At 42.9% G+C, this 25445-nt stretch overlaps 1 protein-coding gene across 1 annotated transcript in view; it reads left to right on the top strand.

The window, feature by feature from the left end:
• The window catches only part of LOC138799236 (gamma-aminobutyric acid receptor subunit pi-like), a 126964-nt gene that overhangs the window by 683 nt on the left and 100836 nt on the right, over positions 1–25445 (top strand). Inside the window, exon 2 of the mRNA XM_069980144.1 lies at positions 15941–16098. The gene's annotated coding sequence lies outside the window, so the exon portion shown is untranslated. The remainder of the gene's footprint in view (positions 1–15940; positions 16099–25445) is intronic.

Below are 25445 nucleotides of genomic sequence, written 5' to 3'. Positions count from 1 at the left end.
AATTCCGGCCGCAGAAAGACCTGTCAGTGCACACAGTGAAGCGAGCGGCTCCGGACGCTTGCTTCACTGTGTGCCATGAGGAGCTCTGATGCGGGCGCGCACTGATGGGGTCACGGAACGGCCGGTCTGTTACGTAGTGTGAACATAGCCTAAGGGTACAAACACACACACACCTTATACGCTGCGTATTTACTGCTGCGATACGCAGCAGATACGCAGCAGATTAGATCTATATAACTGAACACAGCATCAAATCTGCTGCAGATCTGCTGCGTATACGGTGTGTGTGTGTTGTCCCTTACTTGGTATGCTGCTGAAGATGGTTTCTCGGCTAAACTTAGAAGCTTACAGCGCCATTCGTTGTATAGTGGCCATGCTGGGTTACTGCATTGCTGTGAACAGGGCGGGGGGAGATAAACCTCAAAACCCACTTTAAGATAACATGTTAATGGAGTTATAGGTTATCCCTCAGGATTAGGGAAAACTTGCTGATTGTTGGGAGGTCTGACAGTTGGGACCTCCACTGGTCCTAAGAAAAGAAGTCAATAATCCCCCAATGAAAGGGAAAGGCAGCGTGTATGCTCGGCTGCATTCATTCTCTATGGGATGTCTAAACATTGTAGAACCCTGAACGTGGCTGTGTTTGAAAGTACCATAGAGCAGTGCTTCTCTATTCCAGTCCTCATGACCCCCCCCCCCCCCCCCAACAGGTCAGGATTTGAGGATATCCCATACAAAGAACAGCTGTGATAAGACCTGATATACATATAATTATATCACCTGTGAAATGGTAAGGAAATCCTCAGAACATGAGCTGTTGGTGAGGCCTGAGGACTGGAGCTGAGAAGCACGGCAATAGAGAATGAAAGGGGAGGTCAGGGCCGGCTCCAGGTTTTTGTGGGCCCTTGGGTGGCAGAGCCCCTCATCCATCCATCCACTATGCACCCATCATCTACACACTAAGGGGGACATTTATTAAGTCCGACGTTTTTTACGCCGGACTTATAAATGTCCCCGCATCTCCGGCGCTACAGAGATTTATGTAGAGGCTTGAAGTGCCGATATGCGAATATTTTATTGTCAAATCGGCCATTTGCGAATAAAATCATTCGCATATCGGCACTTTACGCCGAAAATCATTAGTACGCCGGGTGATGCATGTCCCCCTAAGGGTTTATGCACACTACGGAATACGCGTGGAAAGGCCGCTGGCCCCTGCTCACGGCAGCATGCATCGCCGCCTGTGCCATAAACACCATTTTATGGCGGGGCCGATTCCGCCGTTTGCGATAACGATCGCATTTGAGCAATAATCGTTCCGTGTAAACACAGTAATCGATCAAGCGACGAGCGAGAAATTGTTCATCATGATCTTTTAACATGTTCTAAAATCTTCGTTGGTCGTATGGTAAAAATTCGCGGATCGCTTTGTGTAAACAATCTTTCAAAGATTCACCCTATGTGTGAGATGGGCTAAAGCGATCTTAAAAGCGATTGCAATAACGATTTTGCTTATGATTTTTCTCTGTCCAAATGCTGATCGTTATAAAAATCGTTGCTTCCAAATCGTTAAACAGTCGATTGGGCGAATTATCTCTTCGTGTACCACTAATATACACAAACACATTACTGACACAGACACTTACTGACATACACATTACTAACACTGACTGACACAAACACACATACACACAGAACTTACAGCTCAGTCTTCTCCCTCTTCCTCCCCGCCCCGCCGATCTCCACTCTGTAGTATTGAGGCCCTTCCGATCATGTGATCAGGTCGCTGGCAGGTCCTGCCCTTCTCTGTCTTCTGATGTTCCGCACTCACCCTGCACTACAATATGCCCCAGGTTGGCAGCACATGTAAGGCCGGGTTCACGCTTCATTTTTGAAGTTTGTTTAACGTGTACATTTTATGAAAAAAAAAATTGTGTGCAATCCGTTTGGATCCGTTTTTCCACTGACGTTCATTAAAAAAAAAAAAATGATCAAAATATGCATTTTTTTTTCTTTTCTTTCTTGACCACGTTTATGTGTACTTTAAAAGTAACCATTTAAAAACGCATACAATAAACGGACTGCAAAAACGCAGTGCGAACACAGCCTAAGCAGTTCTCTCTACCCCATTGTTAATAATAAGACATATACCAGTGTTACTGGTCACTTACATAGAACGTCACTCTAACGTACATTCTGTACAGTCACAGCACGACCAGCAATGAACACAGTCTCCATTGGGTTCCCCATGCGACCTAGTGCCCCAGAATAGCATGCGTCACGCCACCTCACATGATAATTAGGTATCCCCTCCATCGACCAGAACACCTTTTCCCTCCCGAGTGCTCAGACCCTGTCTCAAAGGATAATTATCTTATCCGCAGCTTTTTAGGTCACCGAGTCTTGTACGCAGCCGGGGCTGCAAATTAAATCTTGATAAAGCAGAAGCTTCATTACAGATTCAGAGGAAGAGAACATTCATTACCCAAAGCCTGGCTACCGCGTGCCTTTCAACATTCCATATTTATCTCCACAGCCGATGCCTACCTGTCAGAAAGGCGCAATAGGTATTAAACAGGCTTAGTATGATGAGAATGCACAGAACTATTATTAATCCAGAGAGAATTCGGCAATTCCGAAGACTTTCCAGCCTGGCAGTAACAAATCACAGGGACCGAAATGTGAGCAGCGAAGAAGAGGAAGAAATATTAGAAATTAAAAAATTTTAATCTTTATTTAAAAAAAAAAAAAAAGTATTCCATTTCTTTTTATTATTTATGGGAGGAGGGGCTGATTGTGGCTGTTTTTGGTGAGCAGATATTTCCAGGTATTGTGTTTTATTCATTTTTAACAGTTATAATAATCTATAGGATCGGTTCACACCAGGTTTCAAGGGCAAATTGGCATTGACAACCTGTCAAAAAGGTTTGATGAGGAAGAAGATATGTAATGTAGGATCTTGTTCTCTGTGCAGTGTAATGTGACGTGGAATAAGTTGGCGCTCTACTGTATGAATAAAGTTGGGTTTACTGCATGTTTAAGAACCAGATGTTGTCAATAGTTGACTATGTTCAGTCCATCAACCTCATATATATCACAAACATATCTTCACAATACAGAGGGAACATGTAAAAGTCTGATATTACATAGTGATGTGTATTTAAAGGGCTTGTCCAGCGAAAATCTTTTTCTTTAAAATCAACTGGTTTCAGAAAGTTATATAGATTTGTAATTTACTTCTATTTAAAAATCTCAAGTCTTTCCATACTTATCAACTGCTGTATGTCCTGCAGGAAATGTTGTTATCTTTTCAGTCTGACACAGTGCTCTCTGCTAAAACCTCTGTCCAGAGCAGGAGAGAGTTTTATGGGGATTTGCTGCTGCTCTGGACAGTTCCTGTCTTGGAGAGAGGTGGCAGCAAAGAACACTGTGTCATACTGAAAAGAATACACCACTTCCTGCAGGACATACAGCAGCTGACAAGTACTGGAAGTCTTGAGATTTTTAAATAGTAGTAAATTACTAATCTATATTACTTTCTAAAACCAGTTGATTTAAAAGAAAAAGATTTTCGCTGAACAACCCCTTTAAAGAGAATGTGTCACTTAGATTTTCTTTTACTTATTAGAGTTGCATACTAAAACTCATTTTTTTTTGTTCTATTCTATTTCTTTTCTCTGTAATTTTTTTATTTAACTGTTTTTATGTTGTTAAGGGGACTGCCTTCTTGCCTGAGCTGCGTTTGGTCACATGCTTTACTGCAAGCCTCATGGACATAGACAGCAATAGACAGACTCTGTGCCCTTGAGATGAATGTGAAGCATTACTGAGCGTGCTCTATCACCTTTGAAGAGGTCATTCTACATGGAGCTGCTATTTTCTCCTCACATGACACTGCAATGCTGTACAGATCACTTTACAGCAGCCTCCTCTTATCACTACAGACACAACAGCAAGTCTCAGCTTAGTTTTAGCCCCAGTGGGGAGAATGAAAAAAGCAGGATATCAGCATTTTATAATATGGAAAATTAGAAAAAAAATCACCAAAAATTATAAAAAAAAAATATATGTTTAACAATTAATTATTTATACAGTAGGTCATTTTCTAATAACACATTCCCTTTAAGGCTAGATTCACACGTACCGTATCTGCAGCAGATTTCACGCTGCAATTTTGCAGTGAAATCCGCTGCGGATACCTTCCCTGTCATTATCACTGAGATTACATACTCGCAGTGGGATTGTCATGTATGACTGTATGTAAGTGCCGCCCCCTTAACCCCCTGCCCGGAACACACTTTCCCTGGTCTGAGCTCCGGCTGCATCTGAGGCTGCCAGCTCCCATAGGTCCCGGCCAGCCAATCAGTGTATGGCCCTGCAGCAGTATGGCCCCGCAGCCTCAGATGCAGCCAGAGTGTGGATTAAAGTATCTTCCCGGCGGAGGGGGGTACATGACAATCCCGCTGCAAGTATGTAATATCAGTGAAAATGACAGGGAAGGTATCCGCAGCGGATTTCACTGCGAACTTGCAGCGTAATATACGCTGCGGATATGGTTATGGCTATGGTCACACATAGTATAAAACCGGCCGTTCCGTGACCCGGACGGTCTCAGAAAAGATCATCCTGGACGGTACTGTAGTACCGGCAGGATGATCTTTAGTGCCGCTGAGTTCTGATGCGGGCGCATCAGTGCGCGCTCGCATCCAAATTCCCCACTTCACACAATGGAGCATGCGGCTGAAGCTGCACGCTCCATTGTGTGAACCGACAGGTTTTTCTGCGAACGCTATTCACTTGCCGTGATTTCGGCAGAACTTATGTAGTGTGAACATAGCCTAAAACTGTATTGCCATTTCAGTAAGCTATCCTCTGCTCGATGGATAATAAGCAGATCGGTGGGGGTCTGACCATTTGGATCTCTGCCCATCCCAAGAATAGAAACTTCATTGTCCCTGGAATGAATAGTTTTTTTAAGGGGCTGTAAATATTTCAGTGCTCAAAGACAATAGGGGACCGAACTGACAATGAATAGAGAGGCATAGTCCGCACTATTTATTCCAGGGTCGATAGGGGTAAGGGGGTAGACCGTTACCTCTTCTGCTCCCTAATATGTTGAAGGAGCACTCTTTCAGGAATCATAGTGACTTTACATATCTGCTATTTTTGTGCTTGAACCAGTTGGTAAAGGATGGACTCATATGGACCTAATGCCACTAAAGAAAGATTTGATATGGGAGACATTTATCAAGGGCCTATTTTTAGGTGAATAATTGTATTTTTGGTTCTCTTTATGAACCAGTATTCGACAAGTGAATATTTTTAGATGCAACTCTTTTTTTCAATCTAACTGTTTTAAGTATTCACCCAAAAATTTGCATAATTTGGGATTAGCCCCCAATTTATCATTTGCGACTTTTCGCACTGGTGCAGGCCTACGTCTGGTCAGTGCCAGGTGACTTTTTACTTAAACTCCTTTACAAAGCGACTTCATCATGAATAACACACAACATATATCCACTAAACACCAATCCCCATTAGAATAGTCACAGAAATTAGACTCCTTAGTAAATGTGTTAAAGGGATAGTTCACCCTTTCTTTGAAATTAACTGGTGCCAGAGATTTTGTAATTTACTTCTATTAAAAAAATGTGAAGTCTTCCAGTACTTATTAGCTGCTGTATGTATGCCCTGCAGAAAGTGGTGTGTTCTCTCCAGTCTGACACAGTGCTCTCTGCTGCCACCTCTGTCCATGTCAAGAACTGTCCAGAGCTGGAGCAAATCCCCATTAAAAACCTGCTCTCCAGACTGGAAATAATATCACTTCCTGCAGGACATACAGCAGCTGATAAGTACTGGAAGACTTGAGATTTTTTTTCTAAATAGAAGTAAATTACAAATCTCTGGTACCAGTTGGTTTGAAAGAAATTTTTTGGGGTGAACTACCCCTTTAAATCGAGGAACAAAGCTAGTTCAAGCGAATGTAATACATATTGGTGATCGGAGCAAATGAAAGAAAACCCCTTCATGGCAGCCATATGATCTGTTGGGGACAGAGGTTGTTATAATAGGACAATGCTTTTAACTCTATATAAAGGGAATTGAAAGAAAAGCAGACCCCTACCCCTTCCTATAAATATATATACCTTCAGAATATATATATTTAGCCGACCTGGGTGAATAGCGTCCTAACAGCTCCTATCTACCTTAAAAGCTTAGTGTGATTATGCGGGAGTGTTTTAGCGTTTTCCTGTTACATATTTCATACAAGTGTACCAGTTAACAGCTTTTTGAAGCTTTGCATATTTTAATGTTGGAAAATTTCTGCAATGGTAGAGTAAGGTATAAAAAAAACCCCTGCTCCGTCTTGCTTCTTATCGTAAAATATTCATTGGCTTTCATGAAATATTTGTGCCCATCTATTTGGTGAGACATGGTGAAGCAAGCACAGTGTGAAGCGCGGCGGGTAGGGGGCCGGTGCCGTACTCTTTCTAGTAGCTCCCATCTCCGATCTTCTCACATACAGACCTCTGGGCTTTCCTCTATGGCGGTTTACTTGGACGCACAATTAAGTCAACCTCAATATTCATTCCATTAAAAGAGCGCAGGCCTGGTGAATGGATGTAAGTGCGCGTTTTGTTAGTGATGGACAATTGATTCCAAATCGTACCAATACTCCAAGACCAAAAACAATCTAAAGAGAGTTAGAAACAATTGCTTTAAACGGAGAGATTACTATAATCTCCTATCTTGGTTCGTAGTTGCATATACGGGGCTTAAACTCCTAAAAAAGTAAAAGCCTACGTCCATTTTTTCACAACATTCCTGTGCATCGGAAAAGTGAGTATCTACAGTATAGTTGGGTTGTGTTATGGGTCATAGTATACAATATTGCGTGCAGTGACACCCCCAACCCCCCGCAGAAGTACTAAAAAAATATTGGTTGTTTAAAATGGAGTTATCCAAATTTAATGATGAGCAGTAGCTTCATGCAGCCTTTCCCCATAACATTCTAAATAATGTACCAAAAGATTTACATTGTATGTTCTCTTTGATGCGGCCTAATGGAATGGACACGGTTTTTAATGTGAATCATCCATAATAATGAGTGTCCAAATGATGGTACTTATAGCATGGCATAACAACATGTCACTTTTAATCTTTGGGGGTCACCAGTGGTGGGTATAAGGTGTAGGGGGGCGTCCTGATTGTCCACCAACAGATGTTGTCTGTGGAAAGAAGGATCAGGGATGCTAGATTTGTGCAGCCCGACCCTATTGTTCTCAGGGAATAAGCCAGCACTGTCTGGTGCCATATTTTCCCTCCTTAAAGGGAAAACAATAATGTGTAAGAGGAGGTCAGGAAAGATAACTATTATTTAGCTGACAGTTGTTGAAAGCCCCTTAATACCCCCATCAATCACTACATCGAGTGATGGTAAGAAGTGCTGCTGCAATTTTTGACGGCAGCAATAAAAACTTCTTACATGTCACTAGGACTTTTTATTAGAGATGAACGAACCGAACTTCACAAACCAGGAATTTTGGTCCCTTATAGAACCAAACTTTTTGCAAAAATGTAATAAGTTTGTAAAGATGGCGAACACATATTATTACAAGAAAAAAAAGAGCCTATACTTACCTGTCTGCGCTCCCACTCTCACCCGCCTCCAGCCTGCTCAGCCAATCAATCAGCCAATCGCTCAACCTGCTCAGCCAATCACAGATGAGATGGGACAGTGGCATGGCCAGTGATTGGCTGAGCAGGCTGTCTATTTTGTCTAAGTCAGGAAGGGGAGGTAGCTGCGATCAGCAGGGGACAGTAGGAGAATGCTGGCAGGTAAGTATTGATGAGCAGCTAAATGCCTGCAATCTTTTCGCTGTTTTAGGGCGGATCATTTAAAGTTCGGTTCAGACACATCCAAACTTTTCTTCAAAGTTCGTTAAACCTGCTGAACCAAACTTTTAAAAGTTTTTATCTCTTTAGATTTGTTGCCTGTATTGAGACTCTTCAATAAAATCTTGGGCTTTTCACATTGGTCACTGAGCTTCACAACACGACAGCACTTGCTGGTTTGTAGAAATGATTTTTCAGTAGTTTCATCTCATCTTCTCAGGCAGAATGATAATGTAACACCTCTATATAACACAGGATCTCCCACTGACAATAGGTGATAGTCACAGCTCACCCCTCCCCCTCTGCACAGGTCATTCCTCCACTAAGGTCAAGGAGCTGCCTGTAGACTTCCGTTTGCTATGGTCCATGTATATCATCTCTCTATGTGCTGAAGCTCAATATGACCCCCCCCCCCCCCCAGTCATGTACAGAAAATAAATAAGAAAAATGTCAGAAAATAAAGACAAATCAGAGGAAAAATTCTCAATAAAAAAATGAGAACAGAAAAAGTCCTGGCATAGTCCTGTCAGATCCTACAAAATACCATTATTATCTATTCCGTATGCAGAAGTGAAGGGTATTAAAACAAGGTGCTGCAGTTATTAGGTGATGTGCGCATACACTTATAGTAGTGGAAGTCGATTATTAGTGCCTAAAATTTCATCATCTCTATTGTCACTTTACAAACCACAGGATAAAAACATACAATGTAGTGACAGGATGCACATCCTATTCTATACACCTAGTGCATGCGTGTGTATTTTAGCTGTATTTTCTTCTTAGTATCTTTTAGATCTGTTGTTTTTCATTGTTATTATACATAGATATTGGGTCTCTGGTCTTAGAGTCTATTCACGTGCTGCGGATCTGTTGCAGTTCAGTTGGGAAGTGAATATCTGCAGTTAATCCACAGCCTGGGAACTGTTTAGAACAGGGGTAAGGAGCATTGGCTGTCCAACTGTTACTAAAGATAAAGCTTTGGCTGTCCAGGCATGATGGGAGTTGTAGTTTTGCAACAGCTGGAGAGCCAAGGTTCCCTACCCATGGTTTAGAACAGACATGTCAAACTCTGGCCTGCGGGCCAAATCTGGCCCGCGGTGCCATTATTTTTGGCCCGCCTAGGAAACCAGTTGATTCCCTAGAGCTGGTCCGCCGATAGGACACCGCAACACATTATATTATGGGCGGTCTCCTGTTACCCCTGGACGGCTCCCGAACTCGCGCTACCCCTGGATACGGCCCCTATACTTACACCATCCTGCCGTTCCCGCTCCTGATGTCGATCCCGCAACGGAGAAACTGCCGTCCAAGCAGATGAGCGGGCAGTCGCATCTCCTTAGCAGAATCGGCATCAGGAGCGGGACCGGCAGGATGGCGTAAGTATAGGGGCCGGATCCAGGGGTAGTGCGAGTTCGGGAGCCGTCCAGGGGTGACAGGTTCAGGCCGCAGACAGATCCGTCTCCTCCTCTCCTCCTGGCATGTGAGCCAAAGCTCTGTGCAGGAGATAAAGTGCGAGCAGCTGCACCAGACGCCGGGGACCGGAGACATGGCAGTAAGAGGACCAACAGTGCCCAGTGCCCCTGTCCCTAGAGGTATCAGCGGCATTCAGGGCACAGGCTGGCTATAACATGGGGACTATTGGGTTAGGGCTGGCTACTACACAGGGCACTATTGTGGTAGCTGGCTACTACATGGGGCACTATTGTGGGGGCTGGCTACTATATGGGTCAATATTGGAAGGGCTGGCTTCTATATGGGGCACTATTGTGGGGGCTGGCTACTATATTGGGCACTGTTGTGGGATGATGGCTACTATATGGGACATTATTGTGGGGGAATGGCTACTATATGGGACACTATTACTTTGTGAGACACTAGATATAAAAAAAAAAAATAGAACATTTGGGGGGGCTGAGTTCTATATGGGGCACCATTGTGGGGATTTGTCATATCATTTATCGTAGTGCAAAGTGCTTGGTGACGCACACCGCTCTGAAAGTTGCACATATGCTGTTAGTGCGTTTCAATGAATATCAAGGTTGGCCCGCGAGTTTGTCCAAGTTTTTAATTTCGGCCCACTGTCTATTTGAGTTTGATACCCCTGGTTTAGAAGAATCCAAGTTGAACAGACTCCATTTAACTAACTGGTTCTGCCATGCGGCTGTTACTAAACTACAATTCCCATCACTCCTGGACAGCCAAAGCTTTAGATTTGAATCAATTGACAGAAGTTGAAATTGCTCCTGTTTTCTCAGGCCCAGTAACCAATCTACCACGGCCTCTCACATTTTAGGGAACATTTATCAAGACTGGCGTACTCGTATGCCAGTCCTAAATAAAGCCCCACCCCCTGTTTCCTGGCCGGATTTACTAAGAGACACACGCCATCCACCCGGCTCTGTGCTTGGCTCAACAAATCTACTCCTACTCGAGAGCAGGTGTACATTTGTACAATGATTTATGCCTACAAGTGGGTGTAAATCATGACAAATCTGGCACAAGGGGGGCCACACCACTTCCCTGCCCCCCCCCATCTGCCTATCAGGCAAGCAGGGCTAACAGCTGGCCAGAATCTGCACCTTCTCCTTGGCGTATGGTGGGTGGGGGGCGCGCAACCTTCATAAATCTCCCTCTTTATGTTTCTGTAGAGAAAAAAGCAATAAAAACCCAGAAAAAATGGGAAGCGATCTCTTTTTCTTAATACCGACTCTAAAGCATGGAATATTGCATATAATTCTACTCACTTCTCGGAGGGGAGATGGACCTACTCCAGATCCCCCCCCCCGTCACCCGGAACACTGATATCACTCCTTGGTTTGGCTTCTCTGTAGAACAGTTTCCATACTCTCTGCTGTGAAGTTGGTACACACCCAGTGCTTCGGTATCAGTGTTCCGGGTGACGGGGGGGAATAGATCCATCTCCCCTCCGAGAAGTGAATAGAATTATATGCAATATTCCATGCTTTAGAGTCGGTATTAAGAAAAAGAAATCGCTCCCCACTTTTCTGGCTTTTTTTTTTTGCTTTTTCCCCTACATCTCTATACCAGAGACTGTTCCAAGGATCCGGAGGGTGTAGCGATCCCGGCTGAACTGACTACGAGCTAATACTGGGCGTTGTACTGTAGTGAGTGGTAGAGGTCTGCCTCTCACCAAGTGTCTTATGCTGCGTTTACATGGAACGATTATCGTGCGAATTTGAATAAAAACGATCCAATTCGAACGATAATCGTACGTGTAAACGCAGCAAACGATCAAGCGACGAGCGAGAAAAAGTTCATTTTGATCTTTGACCATGTTTCCAAATTGTCGTTGGTCATTCGCAAAAAATTTGCAGATCGTTCCATGTAAACAGTTGTTCACCGATTTAACCTATGTGCAAGAAAGGCTTAAACGATCGCAAAACGATTTTTCCGTACGATCTATCGTTCCGTCTAAACGCTGATCGTTATAAAAAAAATCGTTACTTCGAAATCGTTAATCGTACGACCAGGCGAATTATCGCTCCGTGTAAACGCAGTATATATATATATATATATATTTGTATATACATATAGTGCTTTGTGTTGTGCGTATGGGGCCCTGTGAATCCTAGCTACACCACTGGTCCGGGTATATATATATCACTGGGCTGATCAGATATCTAAACTCCAGACCCTCCACAATGACAGAGGAATGAACGGCCAAGCAGACATCCTTAACAAATGTATCACAAGCAAACCCATAATTGACCTTATTGAAAAGGCAGCTATATTTATTTGTCTTTCACTTTTCATCTTCATCTTCGTTATACGTGGGGGATTCTGCCAGTTCTCTGCCGAGATGGAATCAGCCTGCAGGTCCTTCATCTTCTTCTGTTTAACATATTCAGCTGTTCTCCTTTTATCCTCTTTAACATCGGCCTCTAAATCCTGACTTTTAATATCAATTTGGAAATGATTAAATTGCCGGCAAGCTGATATTATTTCCCTTGTTTTCGTCTTGTTTGCAGAAATTGATTTCCTTGTCAAAAACGATACTGGTAGCTAATAGCGGGGGAATGTTTCTGGCATATAATCAGCAACACAAATCTTAACCCCTTCAGGACCAGGCCTATGTTGGTCTTTAGGATTAGAGGACAATAACTTTTTATTTGTGCATAGCCGCGTGAGGGCTTGTTTTCTGACTTTTTTAAGGAGCCATTGGTTGAAATTGCTTACTTTTTTAGGCCCCTCTGTGCTACCATATAGTAGTTAGGCCCCGTCTTTGTTCCCATATAGTAGTAAGACCACCCCTTGTGCTTTCATATAGCAGTTATTCCTCTTTCTGTATCTACATAGTAGCTAGGCAGCTCACACACAAGTACACACACAGTAGATAGTGTCCCCCTGGTAGTTATTTCCTTGCAGTGTAGCACCCCCCTGGAGGTTAGCCCACTCAGTAAAGCTTATCCACTATGTAGGTAATCCCCCTGTATGTAGCCCCCCCATATAGGTTTCCCCCCTGTAGGTAGTCCCTGTTGTAGGTGACCCCCTTCCCCCAACTTAAGTAATATTCCCAATGTAGGAGGTCCACTTGTAGGTAGCCCGCCATGTAGATTTCCTCCCAGTAGGTAGTCTACTTGGTAGTTGTCTCCCCTGTAAATAACGTCCCAAATGTTGGTAATCCCCCTGTAGTTAGCCACCATACCATGTAGGCGTCCCCCGTAGGTAATCCCTTAGTAGGCATCCCCATGTAGGTAATCCTTTAGTAGGCATCCCCATGTAGGTAATCCTTTAGTAGGCAGCCCCATGTAGACATCCCCCTGTAGGTAACTACTCAGCTGACAGCTCCCTACCCCGATTTTTTATTCTTCCATTAATGTAGCCATTTGTGGGACAATATGTGCATACTTCATATACTGTTACATATTACAGACAGGGTAGCTTTTTAGGGTAGCTTCACACATAATAGAATTACAGTGGATTTCACGCTGCAAGTTCGCAGCGAAATCCACTGAGATTCCCCTCCTGTCAGTTTCAATAGGATTACATACTCACAGTGGAATTGCCTGGTGCATAAATTATCTGGCTTGTTCTGTGGCTCCCGGTGGCTCGATATCCCACACAGCCAATCAGTGCGCGGTCCTGCCCCAGCACACTGATTGGCTGAGCAGAACGTCAAGACGGCGGGAGCCATAGAACAAGTCGGAGCGCGGACCAGGTCATGTATGCGCCGGGCCTGGGGGGTTGAGGGGGCAGCTGCTTACTTTCTCGCAGCGGGATTACAATTCTGCTACAAGTATGTAATCTTATTGAAACTGACAGGAGGAAAATCACAGCGGATTTCGCTGCAAACTCACAGTGTAAAATCGGCTGCAATTCTGTTACGTGTGAACCCACCCTAAAACTTTTTTTATTGTTCTTACCATGTCTAACTGTTTAGATGCTGCAGTTGCTGTTGACCACAACATCTAGGGTTGTTAAATACTCAGTATTGGAATATTGGAGTTGTCTGTGATCCTGATCGATGCTGCCGGAGTCCTCAGTCTCATAATCTATAGATGTAACTGGACGCCAATTTAGAATGAACCTCAAATGTTTCTACAGTTTTGTCTATACATAGAAATAAAGTCACAGTAACCTGCACTACTGGTGCATATAACAAGATGGAGAATAGGGTGGGTGTGATAGAACAAGGGTATCGTGGTGCTGCTCCCTTAGAACCTAAGTTCGTACAAATGCAAAAAATAGTATAAAGAGAAATAGGGGGCGCACTCACCCTGTTAAAATCTTCATCTTTATTTCTTCAATACATAAAAACCATCAACATGGCTTGCGGATGGTGGAAACAACGAGCACCTTCAGATGACAACGTGACAGCTGCCTTGCGCCTTGCTGGCGCTTCTATCAGATGTCACTGCTTCATCTGCGCAGATGAGGCATTGAGGTCTGATAGAAGTGCCAGCAAGGCGCCAAGCAGCTGTCACGTTGTCATCTGAAGGTGTTCAGCGTTTCCACTAATGGTCATTAGTTTTACATAGACAGACCACTGATTTCAATTAAAGGGGTATTTAGCTCACACATAACTTTTCAAATGTTGCTGCCCATGGTAAGACTAACAATTAATTCCATACTTATTATTATCATCTATTCAGTCTCCTTCCCACAGTTCTGAGCTGCTGCTTTCAGAGATGGCTTATGTAAACAGTCCATGGCAGGCTCTTTCTTCAACTTTGTAGCTTTTTTGTAATAAATGAATGTAATGTTTCATTTTTCCTGTGGTGCAGGTGCAGTGTAAATGAATACTTGATTACTGGAGATCCCTAACAGAAGGGAACTGTCCAAAGTGGAGAACCCTGTACTTCTTTGTACTTTTTTATTTCATGTTTTAATTATATTATACATTTATGGAAAGTTTTTAACATTTTGCATCTTTAATCTTCATTACTTTTTAAGAGTCACTTGCTTGGGTTTGTTCCTCTCACTTATAGTGCATTGATAATTAAAAATCAACAATATGATGCTTTAGTGACTGCCATAGCTGTGAGGACGGAGCGAGGGAAGCGCTTTGGCATTTTCAGCTTGATTTAAGATTGCAAGTGGATAAAAGTAAATATTTGGCTTCCTTTATTGGATGGGACAAGAGCGGAACCTAATAGAAACATTGGCTATGAGTAGCCGGAAGCCATACATAATGTGATATATTGTTCATCAGACACTGTGCATACTGTACATTGTCACACCGATGTTTGCCAAGTTCTGACAATTTCATAACTAATCATAAACATTTCAACACTTCCATGAAGGAGGTATCCAAGCATATGACTGGCTGCTTAATTCTGCATATTAGCTCTGACAGCTTCACTTTGAGGATGAATAACCAACGTCTGCTTCTTATACTCTTTTATTTCATCAGTAATGTCCCTATTTAATGTATGGAAAGCATTGAAGAGAGTCTAAAAGTGGTCATACACCTTCAAAAACAATAGACGAACGATTGTTTAGCCATCAGTTATCTCTGCCGTCTGCCCACGTCCTCCCCATACACAGGAATATTTGGTACGGCCAAGTGATCCTATGTTCTTTATTTGGAGGGTTAAACAACAGCGAGAGAGGTCTGACTGTGGCTTATCTCTTGCAAAACAAAGGGGTCGGACATGGCTCACAAAAGCATAAGGTGTAGGGGATCTTGATTGGTAATATGGTGTGTGTATAGACAAATGGGGGAGATTTATCAAACATGGTGTAAAGTGAAACTGGCTCAGTTGCCCCTAGCAACCAATCAGATTCCACTTTTTATTCTTCACAGACTCTTTGGAAAATGAGAGGTGGAATCTGATTGGTTGCTAGGGGCAACTGAGCCAGTTTCACTTTACACCATGGTTGATAAATCTCCCCCCTAGTGTGTATTTTTGTGATGGGTCAAAGCTTCAAAAGCAGTTTTCTTCGAAGGGGGGAAAGAACTTCCTCTACATTAGGAAGACTATCTCCAATAAGTGGATATGCAAAGCAAGTTCTTTTTTTTTTTTTCTTTTTCAGGAAAGCTACATTGCATACCTTTTCCCATGGAGCATTGCATGGCTTGCAAGACTCTGAAAGCCAATTTGGTGGGCTCTTTAAGGAGACACATTATCCCCAATGAGGGAGAAAAGCCATTGTGACTCACAGGCTTCTACTCCTCTTCCTTGTCTGCACACATTGTAGTAATCTTGAAGAAAGAACTACTGCACATGAAGATTTAGTTTTGGCTGGGGGTAAATCTTCACCCATAGAAGGATCTTTAAAGGCAGAGCATCAAGGCAACCTTAATTTTTATTTCTAATATAAGCTATAATATGAGATAAAGGGGTCATCCAGGATAAAAAGAACATAACAGCTTTCTTCCAAAACAGTGCTACACTTGTCTTCAGGTTGGGTCTGATATTACGACTTCACTTCAATGGAACTACAGTAGGTTGCACTACCACACAGACTGAGGACAAATATGGTGCTGTTTCTAGAGGAAAACAGTCATGTTCTTCTAATCCCGGCTAACCCCCTTAAGGTGAGTTCTGCTTTTCTTATGTACTTTTTTTGTTACACTCAGGGCCATTTCTGCCATGAGGGGAAATAAGTTTATTGTTCAGGCGGCATGTTCCATGGAGTGGCCATAAATTATACTGTCTGCTACACACCATGGCCTGCAGATGATAGCTGGACACAGACATAGAATGCAGGGAAGTCAGGACTGCTAACACTGTGCAGGTACTGTTTTTGTTTTTTTAATCAAAGTAATTTTTATTGAACATTTTTTCCAAAACAAGTTTTCTCCCAATACAAACAAAAGCTCCTCGGAGGGCATACCCTCCGACCCACGTCCACCCTATCCCTCCCCCCTCCCAGATTCTCCCCCCCCCCCGCCCCCCTAACTTTTCAACTCCACAGTCCATGTGAATGTCCATAAGGTGCATCAATTTGAAAAACCATAACATCACTTTTACGGCATGAGTGTTCTCGAGCTGCAACCTGAAAATAAAAAATCCTGCGGCCAGCTAGATCCAGAGTTTCGGGGTGACTACCGGCAGTCAGTGAGAGTTACACAGCAATGGAATTACAGACCATCTTTCCTGTTTATGTGCCTCTTGGCTCAACTTATGTGCGGGCACCCGGGGACGGGAGTTCAGGGACAGCCATCCACCTCTTTTTAAATTTCTTGCTAGCTTTCCGCTTCTCATATGTGTACCTCTCTATCCCAATCAACCAATTGACCTTTCCCACAAATTCCGATACTGAAGGGGGGGGTCACATCAAGCCAATGTTGAGCAATAAGTTTACGTGCCATGAACAAGATGCGGGCCACTGCAGTCTGTTCCGCCACACTCAATGCCAGATCATCTACATATCCTAATATATAGACCAGTGGGGATTGCTGCAAATCCACTGAGTAGGCTTTATGTATAGCTGATGCCACCCCTCTCCAATAACGGAAGAGCTTGGGACAGCGCCAGAACATATGTAGAAGACCCCCTTCATGGACATGGCATCGGGGACATATAGGTGTGTCTCTGACATTGATACGGTAGAGGAATTGTGGTGTACGATACACACGGTGTAGCAAATATAGGTGTGAGAGACGGTGTTGCTTTGGTGTCATTTCCAGTATCTCCTTCCATTGACCCTCTTCTATGGGACCAACATCCGCCTCCCATTTTTCCTTCAGCATGAGTGGGAATCTGTCTAAGTACTTAGTAATAATGTGTCTGTAGAGACAGGAAATAAGTCCCTTAGTGGCTTCTGATTCCCCTACTATATTCATAGGCGGCAGTTCCCCTTCCACTTCACATGCATGACGCAGTTGTAGATACTTGTAAAATTGAGTATGGGGCAGAACAAATTGGCTTTGTAGTTGGTCGAAGCATTTCAACTTTTTCCTATCATACAGCTGCATCACCTTCCTAAGTCCCGCATCTCTCCAGATGGAAAACCCTTCTAGCAAGTACAGGTCTCCTAACCACGGGGTGGTGCAGGTATTGTTAAATGCTTCAGACATTACTACACTACAAGTGATCACTACTCCCTTACATAGAGCACAAGGTGTAATGGTAGTATGACCATGAATAAGATCACCATGAGCAGTCACAATCCATTGACTCTTGTATATGTCAGGGGCTTTTATTCTAGGAGAAGCAAAAAAGATGGAAGAATTGGTTACACATTGGTGGAATTGGAAAGTTTGAAACGTTTTCTGTGTTGTCCTCACCAAGGAAGGAAGAAAGTGTTGGATCAGTGCAATTCATGGTGGAGTGGATTATGTATGCACTTTTTATTATTAGAAGCTGCAGATTTTCTGCTCACACACCTTACTGACTTTGATTTTCAAGATTTTCAATAGGCTAAGGTGGGGTGGGGGTAATTGGGCGGTGTAGGCGTAGAAGGGGGGGGGGGGCATTTCAGGTTTCACCTCAGGCAGCAGAAAACATAGAATTGGCCCTGATTACACTACTTTTTAAAACTATGATCCCACTACAGGATTTTATCGGGAAAAGGTGGCTGTCTATTAATAATGATGGATGCACATAATGTAAGGCCGTTGGGCCAAAAAGCTTCCAGTAAAAATTGTATTTTTAATTCCACATGCTTGGTTAAAGAAACAACAAAACTTGATTTGGTGAGTTCCAGGATTCTTTTCTACACTATTGCTATATCAGCCATGAGCTGCCAGAGCCGAGCCATCCCCCCGTCCCCTGGCCGTGCTTCCCCATCCCTAGCCGGCTCCCTCTGAACTCCCCCTCCCTACCCCCCACCCCCAGAGCCGCACGAGCAATGGCGCAACTCTGGGGGGTAACCATAGCAACCCAGAGGCTGCCCAGTGTGTCTGGGTTGCTATGATTTTTGATGATCAGGCCCCTGCACTGAGGCAGGGACCTGATCATTTGATTGAGCTGTCAGCTGTAATGCTGACAGCTCATTCGCTAGATAATGCATTACAGCACAGATCATGTGCTGTAATGCATTATATATGTAAAAAGTAAAATAAAAACCAAACAAACATACACAGAACACATACATACATAAATAAATTAATTAAAATAAGTTAATTTAATAAATACATAATACATCAATTATTAAAATAAATAAATACATATAAATTAAACAAATATACACATTCCCCATCCCCCTTTATAAATGATCCCCTATAAATAAAATACACATATTTGGTATTGCCACATCCATAATGACTCTGTCTATTAACCTGGTATATTAATTATCTCACCCTATTAATGCCATAAAATTTAAATAAATAAAAAACGAACCAAAATGACAAATCTTTGTTAATCCCGCCCCCTAAAAAATACAGAAAAAAAGCAATCAAAACGTCACATGTGCCCAAAAGGAGTATCACTAAAAACGTCAGCTTATGCCGCAAAAAAAAAAAAAGCCCCCACATAACTCCACTGGTGAAAAAATAAAAATATTACTGCTCTTACAATATGCAAGACACAAATTGTTTTATAGTGTATATGCCATAAACTATAACAATAGCTATATCAAATGGATACCACTGTAATCGTACCGACCTGACGAATAACGATAACATGTCATATGTGACGTATATTAAACGACGTACACAAAATGATGAAAAACAGCTGCTAAATTGTGTTTTTTATTCGTACCATCTAATAAAAAAATAAATAAAAAATTATCAGGGTGTCACATGTCCCTCAGAATGGTACCGATGGGAACGTCAACTTGTCTTGCTAAAATATTTTGGCACCCCAAGGCCAGGCCTCTGTGATATGGTAAAGGGACTAAAACTGAAATAAAAAAAAGGCCCTGAAATTCACCAGGTCTCTGTCATGTCTGCGGCCTGTGGTTGAGTCAGGTGACGCACTGCGGCCACATATGGGGGATTTCTAGAAACATTGGAATAAACGAAATAAATATTGAGTTGCATTTCTCAGTTAGTATTTGCTGTGTTAGTGGAAAAAATGATAAAAATGGAATATCTGCCCCCAAAAATGAAAACTTTAAATTCTCCCTCCAACTTGGTTATACTTCTACAAGATTTCCCTAAAGGGTTCATACACTTATGAAATGTTACTTTGAATACTTTGAGGGGTGCAGTTTTTACACTGGAGAGATTTATGGAGGTAAATAACATACAGGCCCCACAAATCCACTTCAGAACTAAACTGGTCCCTAAAAAAATCTGAATTTGAAATTTTCCTGAAAATTTTAAAAATCGCTGCAAAATTTTGAAGCCCTCTAACATCCTAAAAAGTAAAATGATGGTCACCAAATGACGTCAACATAAAATAGACATGTTGTAGATGTTGCAGTAATAATTAGTTCATGTGGCATGACTATTTTTCTCAGAAAAAGATAATTTTGAATATAAAGAAACGTATGTTTTCCAATTTTTGTGCAAATGTTGTGTTTTTTATTTTTACAAAAACTACTAAGTGTATCAACCAAAGTATACCACAAACATAAAGAGGAATAAGTCACAAAAAACAATCTCAGAATAACAGCGATAGTCAAAAGCACCGCAGAGTTATTACTACATAAAGAGAGATAGGTCAGATTTGAAAAATAGGCCCTGGGCATTAAGGCCAAAACAGGCTGTGGAGGCAAGGGGTTAAACCAGTCGGACAGTACAGTGGATCCACACCCATTAATTTGTTAAAAATAAATTGGAGATATAGAGAGATGTTCAAAAAATTATGTTGTATTATATCATGGCTCTGTACATGTTGGAAAGTGTGTAGCACTTATGCCAAACACTACACGTCCTCTATAGAGTGAAGAAGTAACCGTACAATGTATAAGGAATGGTTTACTGCGCCATTTACCCTCTGTAACGTCTATTGATCTCCATGTGGCTCCAGCATGATAATTATGTCTGTAAAACAAGTAAAGGAACATAAATAACCGTAACCCCACCGAGAATAAACACAAGGAAAAACAATTATGTGAAATTTCACTCTTGTCTCTTCTGTAAAATAATGTCAAATAATTTAATTCGAGATAATTAAACCCATTTCTCAGCGCTGGAAAACAAACAAAGTAGCGGTGACTATTTAGGGAGGGTGATTAGTGCACTCCAAAGAGTCCTTACATCTCCGCCTCTCCTTAAACAATAAAAGAAGATTAAAAAACAGTTCCTTTAGGGATTCCTGGAGAAGTTTCCCATCAAGTACTACATAGTATGAATTCTAATTGAACTTTCTCCCAATGTTTGTAGGAAATAGAATCTGTTAGCTGGTTTGGAATAAAATACATTAACATTACGAAAATTCTGGTGGATACTTGGAAACCTTTACATTTGTCATGAATCACTGGATCTTACTGGATCCTCCTGGGGATATTTTATTAGAACAAGCCTTGTCCATTTGACCTAGAAGGTTTCCAGCTATTCAACTCGTATACATTTCTTATAAGTGGAATGCTATTCCTACACTGAAAGCGAATCTGTACCCATAATCTGACCACCCAAACCGCTTGTACCTTCGGATAGCTGCTTTTAATCCAAGATCTGTCCTGGGGTCCGTACCGCAGGTGATGCAGTTATTGTCCTAAATAACAACTTGTGTCAAACTGGCGTGGCCTAGAGTGTGTATGCATTAGGCTGGCACAACCTCTCTGTCCTCCTCTCTGCCCTCTTCATCATTAGGAATGCATCAGGCAGGATTTCTCCTATTCATCAGCTGTGTGAACACTGCACATGGGCTGGATCGTTAAGGCAGCTGTGCAGTGTTCACTGCAGAGGAATAGGAAAAATCCTGCCAGTGGCATTCCTAATGATAAAGAGGATGGGGAGGAGGGACAGAGGGGTGGTGCAAGGTTAGGGCGCAGATACTCTAAGCCCCGGCCGTTGGGCACGGGGCTGTAAGTTTAAAAGTAGTTTTTTAGGACAATAACTGCATCCACTGCCGAACAGACCCCAGGACAGATCTTGGATTAAAAGCAGCTATCCGAAGGTACAAGCAGTTGGGGGGGGACACACAAATTGTGGGTACAGAGTCGCTTTGAAATGTAGGAGGCAGATAGAGTCCCAAATATCATTCTTAAAGGAGTACTACAGAGACTAAAAATATATTTCAAATATATTGTTTTAATAAAGTAACATTACTTTGTAATATTAAAAAAAAAATTATTATTCATAAGTAATATAATAAAATATCTTTTTTTATGTACATATTCACTACCGTTGACTGGCAGCAGAGAGGGGTGACACGGATACAGCGTGTCGGGCAGCCCCTTCCGCCAGGTACTGTATATAAGAGAAGGAACAGGACCCTGTTGTGAATAACGCTGTATGAACCTGCTGATTCCCTTTAAGAGTGCCATCTATTTTAGACTTCAGTATGGGAGCAAAGAAGGTACTGTAAGTGAAGTTTAATTTTTACCCCTACAGTCCTTTAGTTTATCCCATGAGCTTAGCTGGTAGCCTATACAGCAGATAACCTCCTATATAGCAGGTAGCCCCCTAAGCAGCAGGTAGCCTCCTATACAGCAGATAGCCTCCTATACAGCAGGTAGCCTCCTATACAGCAGGTAGCCTCCTATACAGCAGGTAGCCCCCTATACAGCAGATAGCCCCCTATACAGCAGGTAGCCTCTTATACAGCAGGTAGCCTCTTATACAGCAGGTAGCCCCCTATACAGCAGGTAGCCCCCTATACAGCAGGTAGCCTCCTATAGAGCAGGTAGCCCCCTATACAGCAGGTAGCCTCTTATACAGCAGGTAGCCTCTTATACAGCAGGTAGCCCCCTATACAGCAGGTAGCCTCTTATACAGCAGGTAGCCCCCTATACAGCAGGTAGCCTCCTATACAGCAGGTAGCCTCCTATACAGCAGGTAGCCCCTTATACAGCAGGTAGCCCCCTATACAGCAGGTAGCCTCCTATACAGCAGGTAGCCACCTATACAGCAGGTAGCCCCCTATACAGCAGGTAGCCTCCGATACAGAAGGTAGCCTCCTATACAGCAGGTAGCCCCCTATACAGCAGGTAGCCTCCTATACAGCAGGTAGCCTCCTATACAGCAGGTAGCCCCCTATACAGCAGGTAGCCTCCTATACAGCAGGTAGACTCCTATACAGCAGGTATGCTCCTATACAGCAGGTAGCCCCCTATACAGCAGGTAGCCTCCTATACAGCAGGTAGCCCCCTATACAGCAGGTATGCTCCTATACAGCAGGTAGCCCCCTATACAGCAGGTAGCCTCCTATACAGCAGGTAGCCTTCTATACAGCAGGTAGCCCCCTATACAGCAGGTAGCCTCCTATACAGCAGGTAGCCTCCTATACAGCAGGTAGCCCCCTATACAGCAGGTAGCCTCCTATACAGCAGGTAGCCTTCTATACAGCAGGTAGCCCCCTATACAGCAGGTATGCTCCTATACAGCAGGTAGCCCCCTATACAGCAGGTAGCCTCCTATACAGCAGGTAGCCTCCTATACAGCAGGTAGCCCCCTATACAGCAGGTAGCCTCCTATACAGCAGGTAGCCTTCTATACAGCAGGTAGCCCCCTATACAGCAGGTATGCTCCTATACAGCAGGTAGCCCCCTATACAGCAGGTAGCCTCCTATACAGCAGGTATGCTCCTATACAGCAGGTAGCCCCCCTATACAGCAGGTAGCCTCCTATACAGCAGGTAGCCTCCTATACAGCAGGTAGCCCCCTATACAGCAGGTAGCCCCCTATACAGCAGGTAGCCTCCTATACAGCAGGTAGCCTCTTATACAGGAGGTAGCCTCCTATACAGCAGGTAGCCCTTTCAGATACAGTATGTGCCATTTCAACCGCAGATAATAAAACTGGTGAGCTGTGTTGTGATCTGTCTCCTTTCATTGTTACAACAAATGAAGAATTTTTTTGCTTTTTTCGTCAGCCATTGCACATATTTGTCTATATACTCTTTATAGCTTGGTTATAGCCCTTTCTTTCACATCAAATAGTTCCAGAAAGTGCCCCCGCTGGGGGCAGGCCGGCCAAACCCCAGTGGGAGGAAACCCCTATAATGTGGCTCCATTGATTCTAATGGAGCCGTGTCATAGAGGGGTGGGGGTTCCTCCCACTGGGGGCACTTTCTGGCACCAATTGATGTAAAAGAAAAAAAGTTTTAAGACACATAAATCTGTGTGGGAGCTTATCTCTCTGTCTCCCCCTCCCTCCCCCCTTCTGAGATGGCTCATGTAAACAAGTCCCTATCTGAAACTTTGTATGTTCTTTGTAATACTAGAAGGGTTAATCTGAGGTCAAGTTTCTGATGAACTCACTGTCAATAATCCTCCCGACATTAAAAAGTTGCAGAAAGGAACTTGTTAACATCAGCCGTCTGGGAAGGGAGGGGGAGGAGACAGAAAGAAAAGCTCACACATAGATTTTTGTGTCTTCAGCAGAAAGCAGAAGTTGAAAACTGGGAGACTGAATAGATAATACCTGGGAAGAAAGAATATGCAAAGTAGCTCTCACACCTCTTAAGCAAAGAGATATCCCTTCAAGTCAAGTCTCGCTCAGTCTAGGAGCCTTAGAACATTGACTGGAGATTTTATGTCAAGCCAAACTATCTCTCCAAAAGGAAAGATTTCCCATCTGCAGATAGCTATTTCGGGTTTTTGACCCTCATCAGTGCAGAGCAGGGTGTTGGCTGGCTAGTGAGAGGTCTATTGACGTGGGTCAAAGGGGTAATGACTCTCCTTAAGGAGAGCCCGTCTCAAGGACGTGTGGAGACTTACAGACCATTGCTGCTCCACTAGGAATTCTGGGAAGAAAGAATATGCAAAGTAGCCCCTTTGACCCACGTCAATAGACCTCTCACTAGCCAGCCAAGACCCTGCTCTGCACTGATGAGGGTCAAAAACCCGAAATAGCTATCTGCAGATGGGAAATCTTTCCTTTTGGAGAGATAGTTTGGCTTGACATAAAATCTCCAGTCAATGTTCTAAGGCTCCTTGACTGAGCGAGACTTGACTTGAAGGGATATCTCTTTGCTTAAGAGGTGTGAGAGCTACTTTGCATATTCTTTCTTCCCAGAATTCCTAGTGGAGCAGCAATGGTCTGTAAGTCTCCACACGTCCTTGAGACGGGCTCTCCTTAAGGAGAGTCATTACCCCTTTGACCCTAGATAATAACTGGTATAGAAGGAATTGTTAGTATCCATGGGCAGCAACCTATGAAAAGTTATGTTTCAGCAGAATACCCCTTTAACACAATAAAGCTATGTCTATATTAATGCGTTATACAAGTAGCCTTATTACCATATGGAATTGTAATTGGGGGCCCATGGCCTGCCATATTTTATCTTGGTGTGCCTCATTGTCTGAATTGCATGAAGCATTGTATTCCCTATTACACAATACTAGGCTTGATGTGGGGATTATATAGCAGCATATGAAGAGCCTATGGCTCCCTGTAGGATGTCTTATATATTTCCTGCTACAAAATTGTAGTTTAGGCCCTTAAAAAGTTTACAAGGATGTTTTGTACCTACGATTGACTAATACCTTATGCCCTATGAATGAACCTTTCAGTGTAATCCTTCTATATTTCCTTAGAAGATACAATAATGGGATCATTATGGGCTCTAAATAGTTTTACCCTCATTTTGGTTTCATTAGAATATGAAGCATTTTCAGGCTGCAAACTCCGAAGGTCATTTAAACAACGGTTACATTCAATGCACAACCCAGCTATTAAATAATGCAGCTGGAATCCCAACTAAATACAGCACACGGCTTCTAAGCCACACCGCAATGATTGTTTCATTCATTTGTAATGAGCGTGGCCGTGAATCTTTGTTTTATGTGGAATCCTATTATCTGCTAGACGATTTCGATCACACATAAACCACGAGAAAATGGTTTATGATAGAAAGTATGATGCATGGGGAAAAAAAGGATGTGTAAGTATGTGCCGCATTATCCAATTAAAGGGGATATGTGGCTTTGGAAAACTATGGGGGAGATTTTTTTCAAACATGGTGTAAAGTGAAACTGGCTCAGTTGCCCCTAGCAACCAATCAGATTCCACCTTTCATTTTCCAAAGAGTCTGTGAGGAATGAAAGGTGGAATCTGATTGGTTGCTAGGGGCAACTGAGCCAGT

Source organism: Dendropsophus ebraccatus, chromosome 8 (genome assembly GCF_027789765.1).
Source record: "Dendropsophus ebraccatus isolate aDenEbr1 chromosome 8, aDenEbr1.pat, whole genome shotgun sequence".
In the NCBI taxonomy this organism is placed as follows: Eukaryota; Metazoa; Chordata; class Amphibia; order Anura; family Hylidae; genus Dendropsophus; species Dendropsophus ebraccatus.
This window is presented reverse-complemented; position numbering and strand designations above follow the sequence as displayed.